The sequence below is a fragment of the Protomyctophum bolini genome (genome assembly GCF_963924005.1).
Source record: "Protomyctophum bolini genome assembly, chromosome: 22".
Classification (NCBI taxonomy): Eukaryota; Metazoa; Chordata; class Actinopteri; order Myctophiformes; family Myctophidae; genus Protomyctophum; species Protomyctophum bolini.
The window spans coordinates 1,918,889-1,934,591 of NC_137883.1; the positions used below are offsets into that span (position 1 = coordinate 1,918,889).

Here is a 15,703-nt window from a genome sequence, read left to right on the forward strand (position 1 = left end):
TTTTACACCAGTGGTTCTCCATGAACATGCCAAGGACCCCCAAATCAATTTGTATTTTTCCACGTAATTTGTGCCATGGAGCCCTGTATTAGATATGTGTTCAAATGTTTCAAAGATATTCCACATTTGCACTTTATCCACTCAAGGTTTTTTTAAATAGCCGGCTTATGTGCCTATAATTTTTGCATAATATAAATAACCAAAAGTATATGTGCATAATTTGTTTTTGGGCTTGTTTGCACTTTGCATGGACATGGTTGCTTATTTCTCTCACAAAGTCAAATAACTGGCAACCTTCACAGCTTGCAGAACTTTTTGCAAGAATAATAACAAACCTCACGTTGTTGACTAGCTTTTTTGGAGTGGATGACTGAAAAACATGACATGAAGCCCTTTCTTGTACAACGTGAAGTCTGCTTCTACTTTTTCTTGAACCAGTAAACGGTTGGATTGGTTTTGGAAGAAAGTATTCACTCTTCAGGAATTAGACAGAGCCGCTGCAGACGCATCATGCTTACGGTTGAAAATTGTCATGTAGCTTTTTATGGCAAAGCAAACTAAATATATATAAATTACCATAGTATCACTAAACAAACGTGTTTTTCCTCAGAATTGTTTCCTCATTCCCACACCATGAAAAAAGTCTGTGATTGACATTGAAGGGAGATATAATGCATTTTATAATAAAACAAAATTTACGTTTCATATTCATGTGCGACTACCAATAATTTCAGAGAACATGTTTCATTGTAACATTGTGTCATCATGCTTTTAATTAGTGGATATGGTAACATATTATGTTTTAGGCATACTGTAGCCTACATAGTTCAACTGTATAGTAAGCAATCCCCAGCAAAATGAAATTTTGGGATTTGGGGTGCAACCTTTTTTTCATTGTTTACATATAGTCAATGAGCAGCAAGCAGGTGTACATCATGTAAACATTTTATTAGATAACTTCATTATAGCGGTTTTAGTTTTGAAATGATGACATGAAGGCTTGGAAAAGGGAATGTTCTTCTTTATAGGTGAACACAACTCTTCAGCAGTTCCTCTCACGTTTTGAAGGCTGAAAACGACATCCGTATTGTCTGTCCTCATGACTCCTGTAAATGAGAGAACAATCAACAATATATGGCCATCACCTATCCGACGTGAAGCCTGATTTATACTTTGTTGCATGCATGACGTTGGTGCACCGAAAATAACAGACCTACAAGCTCACAAAGTGTCAAATCCGCGATGCGCTGTGAGCTTGTAGACCTTCTATTTTCGGGACGTAACGATATGATAGAACATGGCTGCGTCTATGAACTGGAATCTTGATATGAAACAAATCTAGTACTACGACATTCTGAACAGTCTGAAATACACATACATAGCCTAGCTACTACCCTAACTTTATACATCTCTCACATTAAAGCAATCGATTGCTAGATTATGCAAGTTTACATAATGTTTACACTTTGCAGAAATACTATGGTTCACATGACGCTCGCTCGTATGACAGTCATGTTTCAGGGCTACATAAATACTTACTTGATCAAGTAAAAGATATCCAGGGCCAGGCCCCCTGCATGCTGAATGCTCGTTTCATCTGTGCTGGGGTTGCTCTTCTGTGTATTCCGGTTCAAATAAATATTGTCCATGGAGTCCGTGGATCAATATATCACTCTGCACTGCAAACGCCATGATAATAGTAAAGTAATACAAACAATCGGAGTGAGGAATGCAGCGGTGGGGGTGGCTGGGGTTGTAGGTGGAACGGAGTAGAGACTATAGGGACACCCCTCGGGGCTGTCTTCAGGTGTAGGTGTAGCCGCGTGTAGGTGACGCGCATACTCTAGGGCAGTGGTAACCAACCTTTTCAAGCCCAAGAGCCCATTTTATTCCCAATTGTAAGCCAAGATCTACCACTAAAACTATTAAATATATAAAAGCTATTTCTGACAGGCTCAATGCATGTGCACACATCCACACAAAGACTAAAGCTTAAATTAGAATAAATACTTATAGTAAGTTATATTATCAATGTCAAATAATATTAAGACAAATTAGAAATAATTAGTATTAGAAATATTTTGTTTCTCATTTCAATGAATATTCACATTGGCAGATGTTCAAATGACATAGGCATAACATGACCATATATATTTGCACAGATATGGTGACATACTCTCAGGGTCAGCCCACCTTTAATGAGACTGCTGTGACTGCACTTTATCTGCAAGCGTTTTGAAATCTGGTTCATATTTAGTGATTGCCAGTCTGAGGGTGTCATTAAGATGTGAGTCAGTCATACGAGTTCTAAACTTGGATTTTATTATTTTCATTTGTGAAAAGGCCATTTCACATAAGTACGTGGAACCAAAGTATAGGCATGCAGCTTCAGTGCACACGACACAATCAGGGGATACTTCTCTGCTTACAAGAGACCAAAATTCCTTCTCTTTAGCTCTGACCTGCAGGTGACAGTCACTTACTAATCCAATAATCTCCATTTAAATATCTGAAGTTAATGCAAACACATCCTGCATTTTATCGGACAGCAGTTCAATGACAGTAGGCTCAGTAAAGAGGAAAGGGTTTGATACAAAAGCAGCTACTTGACTCATGTGTTGTACTTCAACAAGTTTTCATATTTCATATTTATCATATTTTTTGCTCTATGTGTGCATGTGTACAGAATTCAAACTGTAGCATTGATTATTGTCACGGACAGAAGTCATTCTTTCCCTTTGCATATGCCCTGGAGTGCACTCGCCTATTAGTTTGCATTGCAGACTGGTATATTCAGTATATTTTTCTCATTTTTATATTTTTGTTGTTGCTGCGCAGCAGTTGAGGAGAACGCAACTATGCATTCCTTTAAGCAACACAACTTCTGCAGCTGCATCCATATGTTTAGAATTTGCATCAATGATCAAATCCCAATAATAAAAAATATTATAACAACGAACAACGAAAACTGAAGGAGCAGGGCGCTATCGGCTAGTACTCAAGTGTCTGCAGCCTGTCACGAGCCCGTAATGAACGCACGTTGTTCCGTATTTTAATGTCGGGTCGGAGAATAAATACAGTATGAATGACGGCGGGATTTATTTGACAACTCTGTCCTGCTTTCTTCACGAGAAGAGAAGAGCGCTCACAGCTGCTAATATGGTAGCAGGCTTGTTGTGAACCTTGATGTGAACCTGGGTCTGGGAAGCTCAGAGCTGCAGCCATTGGCTCATGATACGAGCACACGACCAATGGGACAGATCATTCAGTGTTGCTAAGATACCACCCACCCACCACACACGCACACACACCCTTGGACGATGGGGTCTATTCTCAAACTCAGAGCCACAGCGCTCTGCTCAAAATTAATTTGCATGTGACGAGCGGCACTGACATTATTCAAATGGGTCGGACACTTCGCGATCGACTGGAAACGTTCCCGCGATCGACTGGTAGATCGCGAACCCCTGGTTGGTGACCCCTGCTCTAGGGTGACGCGAGGTTAGACTGTTGTAGTCCGGAGGGGAGGGGCCTCCGTGTTAGTGACGTACATAACATGTAGAACTAACCAGGATATCTGAAAACAGAGATTGCACACAGAAAAACCCAGGAAAAGTGTTTCTAGTGCCCTAAACATCATTAAAATAAGATCAGGTTGTGTCAGGGGTGAAGTGGCCCTTTAAGCAAAGCATTTGCCTCCCTACCCCCATGTTGATAATACAGTTGTGCCAATATATCAATATATCGCAATACTTCCTCAATCAATACACCGTTACAGATATCGTGATGTATCGTTCATGAAATCGGTCCAGGTTCATTGCACGTTATTATTTCAATGTGTCCATCTTATTTTGTTGCTTGTCAATTACATTGTCACTACCTACAGTATTTTAGTGATGGATTGATTAGTTAGTACGAGTAGTACCCATTGTGGACAGACAAGTTGTGGACAGGTTGCGGTCAGTGATTTACTGTTTGGAGGAGGCAAGATTCATGTACTTATTGGCCAGTTTGTGACGCAAAATATTTTGTACGATTTTGGAATAAATACATAATTCCACATTTGTTTGCCTTCTTCTTTCTTAACGTTTTTGCAATATTGCAATATATCGAACATTGTGATAGAGCTATCGGGCCTAATATCGCTTATCATTGATAAAGATCTGTTTATGGTAGAATTACAACAGATAAGAATATGCGGTTAATTTGTGATTAATCAGATTAAATATGTTTATCGATTGACAGCCCTAGTACTCTATACACTGACACATATGGCTGTAAAAATAAATGAGGGATGTCATGGTGGCTAGATTCCCTTCATGGAGGACAAGTCTGTGCATTTGTGTAATGTGGGGAGACACTGTCCTTAACAGATGTGGGTCAGGAGGATCCAGGACCCAGGGGTGGTCTTTTAAATGGGTCCCAAAGACATGTTATGGAGTCCTACTTCAACAACATTAGAGTACAGTGCCGAGTACAGTATTGCATCCCAGGTCCCGCGGAGGCTGAAAGGTTTGGGTCCTTTATCATTTTAGTGAGTCTAAGGATGCAGGATGCTATTTGCTCACTGTTGAAGTATGCTGCAGCTTTAATTTGCCTTAGTTGGATCGCATTTAGTCTGGAACCTCCCCCTTGAGCTTTCCGCCATGGGTGACCCTACCAGGAGCAAAGCTCCAGACGGCATAGCTCTCAGGTTCATTGGAACGCACAAGCTTCTCCACCACTACAAGGTGGCGACCCGAGGAGAAGAAAACTTAAATGGAGAAGGAAAATTAAATTAGGGTAATGGATAGGTGAGGATTACACATGGTCGTCCTGCCACGACACAGCACCGGCTGGTGAGTTAAAGAACTCAACAAAGGTCTCTCTCACAGCCCGAGCAACTTGACCTGGATTGTTCTCATCAATCACCATTGGGCGGAGGGAATCGGGAGTCTCCTCTGCCACGTCGGAAGCAGATGACTGAAGGTGCCATCTGAGGAGGTTGTGCAGGACAGTGATGGCTCTCACAACCTTCTCTGCATTCTGAGGATTCAGCTGATGCCCAGAGGATGCCCAGAGGATGCCGCTGTCGTTGGAATCGCCATAACCTCCCACATCGACCATGCGGAACAGGTAATTGGCATCCACGACAGCCAGAAGGACGATGGAATACTGGCCTTTGTAGTTGTAGAAACGGGCCCCCGAATGTATGGGTGCCTGTATGACAACATGTTTGCCATCCAGTGCACCCACACAGTGAGGGAAGTTCCACTTCTGCTCAAAAACATTGGCTACAGCTTTCCACTCGTCCTTCGTCGGCACGGGCATCAACTCTGGTACCAAACACTCCCAGATGGCTTCAGCAACAGTAGGCATGCACAATCTTGATCACAGTGGATTTGCCTACACGGAAATTGTAAGCAATGGTGGCAAGAGAATCCCCATGCGTAAGGTATCTGAAATAGAGGTATAGACAACAATCATCATGTTATAACACAAGCTAAACTCACATGTTACAAGTGTGGTTGGTAATGGGATTAAGGTTAATGACCCACAACTCCATCTGAGGCAAATAATGTACTTTTTGATCCACTACAATTATTTTACAAGTTAACCACTTGAACCCCAGCATCCCAATTCAGAGAAAAAAGGTTTTCCAAAAAGAGTTGATCTACAAGCTCACTCACAATGCGTAGCAATGTCACGTGGTGCGAGTTTGGATAATGGCCATTTGCAGCAAAGACATATGGTGTAGAGGGGATAAAAGAATGCAATATACAGCTCCATCTCAATGAATTTGAATATTGTGTAAAACGTATTTTTCTTCCGTAATATAATTCAAAAAGTGAAACTTTCATATATTCTCAATTCATTGTGCATAAAGTGAAGTATTTAAAACCTTTTTTTGTTTTAATCTTGATGATTATGGTGTAGGTACAGCTCATGAAAATAAAAAAAATCCCATCTCAACAAATAAGAATATTTTACCATCTGAAAAGTACATTAATGTATGCCATCAATACTTTGTCTGGGCTACTTTTGAACAAATTATTTCATCAATGGGGTGTGGCATGGAGGTGATATGTAACCTTGTATTGTTGAGTCTCACACCTTCCTCTTGACAATACAACCTAGATTCTCTGTGGAGTTCAGGTCAGGCCAGTTGGCTGGTCAGTTAAACACAGTAATACCATGGTCAGTACACCATTTACCAGTAGTTTTGGCTCTGTGGGCAGGTGCCAAATCGAGCTGGAAAGGAAAATTAGCATCTCCATGAAGCTTGTCAACATACTGAAGCACTCTAAAAAGATGGCTGTGTTGAAACCATTGTTAATCAGTGGCTCAACACCAGCAGATAACATGGCCAAAATCATCACTATGTTTTGTCATGTCCAGAGTCCCAACACAACCATCTATTATGATATTTTACAGCACTGTGTGCCTCCGTACATTGACAATCTTTATGTTGATGCTGATCTTCCTTTTCAGGCAGCACTTAGCACCTGCCCACAGAGCCAAAACTACTAGTAACTGGTTTACTGACCATGGCATTACTGTGCTAACTGGCCAGCCAACTGGCCTGACCTGAACTCCACAAAGAATCTAGGTTGTATTGTCAAGAGGAAGGTGTGAGACATGAGACTCAACAATACAAATTAATGTACGGCTGTTATCAAACAAACCTGGGCTTCCATAACACCTCAACAGTACCACAGGTTGAACTTTTACACATTAGCCTATTCTATTTCATTGAGATGGAGCTGTAGTATAGTTGCAACTAGGAATCTGTTTTTAGGTTTCAATTGGTTAATGCATTTCTTGTTATAATAATGAAAATCTTCTAAGTGGCCAGTACGTTTACCACTACCTCTATAAGTATATTATAACAAGAAATACATTGACCAATTTAAACCTATTTTATGGTTTCATCCTTGGAAAATAGCAAGGCTACTGTGCTGTAAAGCGACACGGTTGTATTTTCAAATACATTTGAGTACTCTTACTTAGTACTATAATACATGTATATTTGGAAGCCAAGCAGCTACTAAAACTTTACTCAAGCTGTGGAAACATGACTTTTACTTGTGACTGAATATTTTCTACATTGTGTTATTGCTACATTTATTGAAGTAAGACATCTGAGAACTTGTTCCACTACTGTGAACAAAATAAGGTAAAAACTAAAGATCTGAATGACAGTGTGGACTGGAAACATTAAATACACTTCCATGTAGCCTACCATGCCTCACAGTCAGGCTTAGTGAGATTTTGTGAATACAATGCTAATTGCTAAGGCATTTTCCCTTTACAGTCTCTCCACCACTAACTGTAAGGATGGAGGAGGTCTTGGTCGCAAGCGCGGAAAGTGCTGACCTTAACAACTTATCAAGGAGTTGTTATCTTGATGTTGGATAGTTGTGGTCTTGATGTTCTTCAGTTTTTGGGAGCAAGTTAAGAATGATTAAATTGCAGGTTTAGAATTAGAATCTCAATACAGACAAGGTTGACAATTAATGATCGGACAGAGACTGGTGTCTTGATAACACTGTAGCCTATATGACAGTCTTCGATGATGTTCAAAATAGTCTTTGCCTTTCTCTCTTTTTGGTCCACATCTGAATACACATATCCATATGAAGTGCTATTAAACCCCTATGGCCACAGATACAACTATGAACTATGTAACAGAGTGCAATACACCCTCCAACCGATAGGGTCACGTTACTCGCGTAGTTGAAAGCATACAGAGAAAATGGCCACCGATCACATTAGAATGCTTTTTTATAGAACAATGCAAAATATATGGGTACTTCCGAGAGCCCGTGCACAATTGTAATATTCTTGGCCATGGGGCAAGCAAGTTATATTTTAAATCAGAAAGTGCAAACACTATTGTGGAGACCAAGACGGGCATGACAGATAGTATTGTGATCCAAGGCTACTAGCGACCGATCACAGTAGAAATGTAAACAACAGCAATGAACATGGTGCGGTAGTTACCGTAAACAGATGGCAAGACGTTCGGCCGGACTGATGGCTTCCCGGAAAACAGTGTCTTGCTTCTCGATCTGTTCCTTCACTTTGTCCAGCACCCAGTCGAACTGCTCCACAGAGAGCCTGAAGTACTCTTGAAAGCGTTCTAAGTAAAAAAAACATAGTAAAAACAGTAGACAAAAGAAACAGTAGAAAAAATATTGATCAAAGTATGGCCAAACCTTCTAGGTCAATTTCGATGTCATCCAATGCCATGCCTTTGTACTGTGCCAGATTGTCCTTTTCCATAGCAAGGATAACCTTGCTCATCCTCGCAAGCTGGAGAGTTCCTGATGGTAGGCGGTAGTATTGTCTATGGACTCTGATGTCATGGCCCAAGAAGTTGGCAATTTGGTCACACTCATTTTCTTCCAAGTTCAATATTTGAGACATTAATTGTTGCAACTTGCAATGTGTTTTCGCAGTTTTGTTGAGGTCAAGGCTTCAGGGTTTTTGGCATCACAGAATTGTTGCATATTGCTTCAAGCAATCTCCACCTCTGTATGCAGATAAGGCCTGGCCTGGTCTTGCGAACATGAATGCGTTTTCAGTGGGCACTTGACATGTCACACGCATTTTAATCAACAGCTCCATTGCATTCACCAGTGATGGCTTTAACAGGACAGGGACCATATTCTGTCCTTTTTCCCTCTGATCTCAACTCTTGCGAAGCACATTTTCCTTTCGAAAGGAGTCAAGATTATGGCCACGTCTTCATTCAACTTCGACTTGTTTCGTGACATGAAACCATCCAGTGTCATTAGGGAAACTTCTCCTTCTCTTCTCCTGTTGAACGTGATTGGGTGACCTTAGCCAGAGCAGCGTAGTTCTTTGGGGTAGGGTTGATTGATAGCATTTTCTGGTAAATGTGTAGATAATTTTCCATGGAGAAGTTCAACTTCTTCACGTCTTCTGCAAATGGCAAAATCTGTGGCATATTCATCTTCCCCTCCCTAAGCGTGCGTAGTGCTCCAGCAGAGATGTATTCTTCCCATCTTGTGGTATGTATCTGTATACTTTCGTTCTTGTTCAGCTGTGACGTCATCGTTTACCATCATGGCGTTGCTCTCAACAATACAGCTCAGTTTCTTTAGGCTGTAGCCAACCTTTAGCGCTAATGATGGGATTCGTCTTCAGGCTTGTATTTAGCTGCTGATTTCGTATAAGACACAACAAGTATAGTGTTGGGGAATGAAGAATTCCAGCCATTGTCTGTCTATGCGATGGGAGTTGTATTGCATTTCTGATACATTATAAAGTTTTGAGAACATGGCCACAAATCGGATAAAAATGCTTTTTATTGAACAATGAGGAAGACCACTTAAGAATATGATTTGAAATCTGAACGTTTATAGACTTTAAGGTTAAATGGAGAAAGTTGTGCAAAACTACAAGCATTATGTGAAGCATTTAATGACTTACTGACATTAACACGTTTCTACAGCCTATATGGGCTATTGCTCATAATAGTTGGTGTTGATTTACTGTAGCTTGCATAATTATTCATTCAACTGTCCATAGGTTGTATAGTCTAACTCAGGGGTAACCAACCAGGGTTTGCGAGCTACCAGTAGCTCGCGGGAACCTTTCAAGTCGATCCCGAAGTGTCAGACCCATTGGAATGCAAATGCTTGCCTTTCAGGCTGCCTTTATATCCTACTCGTCTCTTTGAAAACGCTTCTGATTGTGATTGTGGGTGGGGGGGCGGACGGACGACGGGGACCAAACGGCGGTGAAAAGTTGACTTCACTGACTGATTTATAAACGGCTTCGAGTCAGTGTTACGTCCATGTTGCGTAGCACTGTCCAATCTTTGGTATCTTTGGCAGCAGCAGCTGTAGGCTATTTTGTCACGATCGCGTTAATGAAACAAAACGCTACACGCGGTGCCGGTACAGGATTATTATTTAATGTGAATCATGTCAAAATGAAAAGATGATGATGTGGTTGGCACACAGCGCAGCAGCAGCGCAGCACAGCGGCCCGAGAACACAATAAGAAAATATAACATTATTCTCCTCCTCCTCCAACAACTCGATAACGTTCTCATTTTAGTTTGTTACTCATTTTCTGAGCCATGCAAATAAACAACAACCAGCACTGACCGGAGAGGTTCATGTGCCCTGCGCGTAAAGCTTAGCCAGAAACAGGACAGTCACTGCGTCAGCATGGATGTAGCCTCGGACGTTATATTTCCAGCACAGAGGTGAGGGGGATATCGTTTGTGGGTAACGTTTGCGGCTTCTATCTGTTACTTCTCTGACACAGCGCAGTTCAAACAGACTTCAGCCAGTCAATAGTGGGACACCGCGCGCTGAGAGCCACATACAGTACACAGCTGCATTTGGTTTTTAATTAAGGGCGCGTTCTGAATAGACCAGTCTGCAATGCAAACTAATAGGCGGTGCATATGCAAAGGGAAAGAATGACTTCTGTCCGTGACAATAATCAATGCTACAGTTTGAATTCTGTACACACGCACACATAGAGCAAAAAATATGATAAATATGAAATATGAAAACTTGTTGAAGGCATGAGTCAAGTAGCTGCTTTTGTATCAAACCCTTTCCTCTTTACTGAGCCTACTGTCATTGAACTGCTGTCCGATAAAATGCAGCATGTGTTTGCATTAACTTCAGATATTGAAATGGAGATTATTGGATTAGTAAGTGACTGTCACCTGCAGGTCAGAGCTAAAGAGAAGGAATTTTGGTCTCTTGTGAGCAGAGAAGTATCCGCTGATTGTGTCGTGTGCACTCAAGCTGCATGCCTACTTTGGTTCCACGTACTTATGTAAAATGGCCTTTTCACAAATGAAAATAATAAAATCCAAGTTTAGAACTCGTATGACTGACTCACATCTTAATGACACCCTCAGACTGGCAATCACTAAATATGAAGCAGATTTCAAAACGCTTGCAGATAAAGTGCAGTCACATTAAAGGTGACCCTGAGAGTATGTCACCATATCTGTGCAAATATATATGGTCATGTTATGCCTATGTCATTTGAACATCTGCCAATGTGAATATTCATTGAAATGAGAAACAAAATATTTCTAATACTAATTATTTCTAATTTGTCTTAATATTATTTGTAGAAAAGAGTCATCCTACTTATCAACAGCAACCCTCCCCCTGGCCTACTCATGGACTGGATCCACCCACTTCCTGCTGTCACTCCCTCTCAATCAGTAATTTCACCTGCTCTCACTCACACCTTAATCAGTTGCCAGCTATATATACTGCTTGAGTGCTTGTCTCTACAGTCATTGTTTGGCAGCAGCAACAACTCCACCACCTGAGAGCCCTCTGTCCTGGAGCCTCATGCCTTTGTTATGCGTCAATGAAGTGAGTTCAGTTCATGTATTTATTGGTTATTGTGATTATTAGATCTCAACTGTTTGCCTTGAAACTCTATAGAGAAGATGGTGTGTAATGCGCAGTGCACATCATTGACTTGTTCAGTATTCATGGAAATGCAGTATTTAACCTATAGAGTTCATTGAAATGTGTTTGTATTATAAGTTTGCTTGGTACTCTTTAATGTATCTAGTGGTAGCTACCCACCCACACCTTGAGTACCAAGTTTGTATTAGGCCTAATTGTCTGTTTATCTGTATAAATGTGATGTGTATATAATGAATTGTAATTATGTTTCTCTGTCTTTTTATAGTAAAAACCATAACGTGAAGCCTCACCAACTCCTTGCTCATAACCAAATGCTCATGTGTGCAACGGAACAATAAAGGCTTTGATGGAACTCTGTGTATGCATTCTTGCCGATGCACCATGGTGATGTTAAATATCCTGTGAACCTAGAACTCTTATCTATTTAATATGGTCCTTCGATAGCCGGATTTCGAACATTGCCATGGCTGAAAAGGAAAACCGATCTACAAACACAGAATGCACACATGAGGAAGAGCATGAAGGAGATGGTGAGGTGGAAGAGGACTCTGAGAACCCTGAAGATGGCCGACTCCTTCCAGGTCCAAGCAGAACCCAGTCACATCCTACATCTGCCAGGGCAGAAGGCAATCAAGAGCCCAGCCAAGCTGACATCCTTAATTACCTCCTTAAGACGGTGAAGCAGCAAGGGGAAATTTTGCAGCGCCTCATGGAGCGATATGCACCTTCTAGACTAGAAATAAACTCCTCCACCTTGACTAATCACCCAAATGCATTGCACTCTCGCCCACCCGACCAGATTGCACCCGGGTCACCTCCAGCCCCTCCCTCCCTTCCTTCAGCCCATAACCAACTGGTTCCACATCTCCCAGCCCCGCACCAGCCCATGACGTCTCATCCTTCAGTTTCCCATGTCCCCATGCCTCCACATCGTCCAGTTCTTCACCATCAGCCAGTCTTGCACAATTCTTCATCTTCCCATCCTCCAGTCCATCAGTCTGCATCTACAGCACCCCCTACTGGTCGATCCAGGCACTACAGACCAGTTGAAGCTCCCAAGTTTCCTGACTTCACTAGAGAAGATGAGGTGCAATACAAGATGTTGCGAATGGCACTGAATAACTTACTTGACCCTGATGAAACCGAAGAATTTAAGTTCCATATTCTTCTTGGACAGGATAAAATGAGACCCCCTGGGACAAAAGAAAAGGTAGTGAAATTAGGTGTATATATATATATATGGGCACAATAACTTTACATACTGTAGTAAACTATAATCACCTCTGTTCATGAGAAGTACAAATGGTTTTTAATGAAAAAAAACAGAACATGTTTAAGGCACTTGGTGCTATATGAGAGGCATGGTCCAGACATCAGCTGGGTAATTCCTTGCAGGTTCCCAGCTGTTATCCCAGGTCTTGCCACTGTAAAAGTAGAAATAAATAAAATAAAATAAATTAATTTAGAGCATGGGCTGCAAAGTCTTAAGTGTAATAGGATTGGTGTACAGGGGAAAACAGTATCATCCAGCCCTAATGTTCTGGAGATACCCATATAGGGGTTTGACATACCCCTATATGGATATTTCCCTACTCTATCCCCCTTCGATTCACCCTATATGAGTCAGCATCCTCGACAGGACAAGCAGAGTTCAACCAAGCCATCATCAGCCCCACAACAAGTTGAACTAATACTGGAACTGGCCGGCTTTACGGAGATCCGAACCACCGCCCAACAGACCCCTGTCACGGATAGCAGAACCCCTCACTTCATCTCATACAGGCAGACATAATTGCCTTTACGGCCCAGTTATAATCATGCGGTACCATAATACCTCCTATGCAGTGCTACTCAACCTGCGGCCCATGGTCCGCATGCTGCTCCTGCTTATTACTTACTAGTACTAGTTTCGCCCAGGGCGCGTATGCACCGTCCCAGCACTTTTGATGCGTATGCGCCGTCCCAGCACTTTTGATGCGTATGTACCGTCCCAGCAAATGACCTAATGACTACTTGTGCCTGATACGGCAGTGGTGCCAGATTACATACATGTATGTAATCTGGCACCACTGCCGTATCAGGCACAAGTAGTCACACTGTATACATAGGAGCATTACCTTTAATCCTCCCGACACTAAAACATATCGTCATTACGTCACCACCATCGAAAACCATTGGTTTTATCAGGCACAACTAGTCATTACGTCATTTGCTGAGACGGTGCATACGCATCGAAAATGCTGGGACGGTGCATATGGCGTAAAGTAACCACAGTATACCGCTAATCAACTTACACATTACATACAGTATACATATACATAGAGGCAGTTCCTTTAATCCACCCGGCACTTATAGCTGGGATAACTAGCTCTCAATGATGACGTAATAAAGATGTGGATTAAAGGACCCAATGCCAGAGTGTAATTGGTTTTCGATGGTGACTTAATGACGATATGTTTTGGTGTTGAGAGGATTAAAGGTAATTCTCCTAGGTATACATGTATGTAATCTGGCACCACTGCCGTATCAGGCACAAGTAGTCATAACGTGATTTGCTGGGACGGTGCATACGCATCGAATATGCTGGGACGGTGCATACGCATGAAAAGTGGCGCAAAGTAATTTTTTACATGCATAAAGTAGGTAGGTAGCAAATAGTTAAACCTAATAATTCAACATTTCAAACGTTCCTTCACAGATAAACTGAGATCTGACAGTTTGTAGTGTCAAAAGTACTTCTTGCGCACTAGTATGGCCTACTAGTGTGCAACAAGAAAGTATGCACTTGACAGAGTGCAGTTTTAGTTGTATCTGTGGCCCGTCAGGGCCGTAATGATCAATACAAATATAATTAGTTATCGTGATGGTTTTGAACATAATTGTAGGTATTTGTTCCAAAACAAAGATATGGCCCTATGTTCTCCTAACAATTTGTAAATGAGGACTCCAATGTTCTAACTTAATCATTGATCACAATGTTTTTGTTCATTGAGGTTTAAGTGTAGTCTGTTACAAAATACAAATTTGAATGTTTCAAAATAACAGATATTTTTAGTTTGCAGCCTTTGGACTTTTGGATTTCCGTTGAGTAGTCCTGTCCAAGTGGAACTGATCGGCGGTGTTTGGGAAAACCTGCTGCCAGCGATCTACCGTATACTAGAATTATACGTTCACCCCTTGAACGTGCATGACTAATGACTAATTGACTATCAGCCAGAAACCACTGCCTCTGGAAGGACAAATAGTGTAAATAGACAAATGTCTTAAGGCTCATACATAGCCTGGATTTACGGTGGTGGGGTGACCACCGAACTACAACATGACGTCACGAGCCGCGGTGAAGAGCAAATCACCGCCACCGCTCAATCGCTTCTCTCCGTTTTTACTCACCACCGCTCAACGTTATTTCAGCTCCGGTGGTCACCTCACCACCGACAATCCAGACTATGAATAGACCTTTACCATCCAATGGTCTTACCATCCACATGTCTTACCATCCCAACGCACTAACACTTGTTTTTCTCTCTGCTCGTTTGGCTTCTGTAACACACACACACACACACACACACACACACACACACACAGTATAAGAAATCACTGGTTAAGGCATTCCATTATTTTATTACTGTTTCTTGTCTCAGTGATGTTCAGCATAAAGACAAATTAACATGAACATTAACATTCTGTGGTGCTGATAGCCAAGTTATTATGGGGAGTACTACCGCCTGACAGTCAGTCCCCAGGTTGATTCCAGGGCAGGTCAGACCTTAATTTGCTACATGTCATTCCCATACTCAATCTCTCTGCTTCCTGTATCTATACACTGTGAGACTATTAGGCTTTGACAATATTAAATTGCCTTGGGCGGATACGGAAATGGCCTCTTTTTGTGGATATTTGGTACTTTAAACAGATTATGAACCGTGCTGAGCAGTAAAATGGCCTCACAGTTCCTCACACTATTGCAATGCAGAAAACCTGGTGACGTGGAATTAATTTAACTGTGGATTGTATTAATTAACCCAATTAGATCTGAGCCACGTGTTTTTGCAGAGTATGTTTACTTTATTGATCAATCGAACGTGTCCAGGTTGAGGACCAATGAGATAGATATATAGGAACTTTGAACCTTCTCAAGGACCACTATTTGAAAACCACTTGTATATACAGTCAGTGTGTGGGTGTAAGCACACTAATGGCTCGTACACACTGCCCGATACTTGCTCCGATTATGCATTTTTGGCGCTCGCCGACAAAACCCCCGATCTGACACAAGA

At 41.6% G+C, this 15,703-nt stretch overlaps 1 long non-coding RNA gene across 1 annotated transcript; it reads right to left on the reverse strand.

The window, feature by feature from the left end:
- Positions 1–929: 929 nt before the first annotated feature.
- Positions 930–1,668, reverse strand: LOC308309521. The gene is made up of 2 exons (XR_013963416.1): positions 1,540–1,668; positions 930–1,106 (listed from the first exon to the last, which is right to left on the reverse strand). It is a non-coding gene; the product is annotated as an uncharacterized lncRNA (long non-coding RNA).
- Positions 1,669–15,703: the final 14,035 nt, after the last annotated feature.